Source organism: Nannospalax galili, unplaced genomic scaffold, assembly GCF_000622305.1.
Source record: "Nannospalax galili isolate Female #2095 unplaced genomic scaffold, S.galili_v1.0 scaffold1349, whole genome shotgun sequence".
NCBI lineage: Eukaryota > Metazoa > Chordata > Mammalia > Rodentia > Spalacidae > Nannospalax > Nannospalax galili.
Genome location: NW_008359755.1, coordinates 917,551 through 919,499, shown reverse-complemented (window position 1 = coordinate 919,499; position 1,949 = coordinate 917,551).

Below are 1,949 nucleotides of genomic sequence, written 5' to 3'. Positions count from 1 at the left end.
CCACTGGGCAAGTAGACACTAGGCAAGAGTGCACCCTTGGTCCCAAGGACCTTTTATAGAAAGTCACACCAAGGTGGCTTCTTGTCAAAACTGGTTATATAACAGATTACATCACTGTTTACTTCTGGGACATCTGGTGTCAGTCATTTTGTGCTGACTCTTAGCCCTCTGGATGTCTAGCATTAGCCATCTTGACCCATGTTGGAAATCCATATCAGCTCCATGTTGTCTCGATGTAAACAAGTCCTTATGGCCTTGATTCCCTACAATGGGGAAACTGGACCAAACACAGAAGACACCTGCAGGACTAAGACATAAAGCCTTTGCCTGAGTATCCTGCAGACTAGAAAGACCTGAGAAGCTGACAGGTAAAAGTAGGTATGACTGGTGCTGGAGGAATGTGGCATGTGGGTGGCAGATGAAGAAACTCAATTCCGGCTCTTCCACTAACTAGCTGAGTGATACCAGGCAAATGGCTTACCCTACCCCCATGTCTTATTCCACTTCTGTAAGTAGACATAAAACCAATGGCATTTTGGAGGGTGGGTTCTGACCCCTCTCGTATAGAAGCTCTGATCTCAGCAGACTGCCAGAGTGCCCAGCTCTGGCCTCCCTCTGGCCACTCTCTGACAGAAGGGCTGAGAATGCAGGGGACTGCCTGAGAGCCCCAGGATCCTGCCTCCATGTGGTAGTGAGCTTCCCCTAATTGTGCCAATACCCATCCCACTACCTGGGATTTTGTGAGGCTGCTCCCGAGGCTGCTCCCAAGGCCCCAGGGCAGATTTGGCTTTGGTAGGCTAAGGCTGAGATCCTAGCAGACAGCCTGAGAGAGTGGACTGCCTGAGAACACCCAGATCCTGCCTCCACGTGGTGAAGGAAGTCTGAATGTACCTCTCTAGAACCTGAATTGGACTTCTGTGGGTACTTCTGAATAGCTGATCTGAAGCCATGAGTTCCCTCCAAATTAAACCTGAGAGAACCTGAACCCTGTACCAACCAGCTTTACATAACCTATAAAGAAAGGATCTAGGCACCCCGATCATACGAACAGAAGCATACTTCAACTTAATTCTCATATCAGAATCATACACAACAAAAGAAATTCACATGCCAAGATCACAACGAAAGAATAATAAAATGGAAAGCCAAAACACTATGTTCCCACCAAACTCCACCAATCCTGTAGAGGACTTCTATAAGGAGAACACCCTAGAGATAACCCAGGACACTGAATTTAAAAGAACAATCATACATAATCAAGGAATTCAATGAATTTAAAGAACACATGAACAAACAATTCAAAGAGCTAAAAGAAGATGGGGATAAACTTCTGAATGAATTCACAAAATAGAAACATTGACGAAAACAGGCAGAAATGAAGAAGGAAGTGTAAAACTCAATAAGCCAACTTGAAACAACAGGGAAAGCCTTATCGCTAGAATGAATGAAATGGAAAACAGAATATCAACACTGGAGGATAAAGATGAAGAACTGAACCACTCAAGCAAAGACTATGGAAAATATAAAAAAACATAGGAACGGAATATGCAAGAGATGTGGGACACCATGAAAAGACCAAATCTACAGATCATAGGAATAGAGGAAGGAGAAGAATTTCAGGTGTTGACCAAATCTTAAACAGGATTGTAGAAGAGAATTTCCCAAAATTAAGGAAAGACAAATAGAGGAAGCACATAGAACACCAAACAGACAGGATCAGAAAGGGAATTCCCCACAACATATCATAGTAAAAACAACAAAACAACAGATCAAAGAGAGAATACTGAAAGCTGCAAAAGGAAAACAACAAGTCACATATAAAGGAAAGCCCATCAGAATTACAGCTGACTTACCAATGCAAACTATGAAAGACAGAGCGCCTGGACCAAGGTATTTCCAGTTCTAAATGGCAATGGATGTCAACACAGAATGCTTTACCCAGCAAAAAT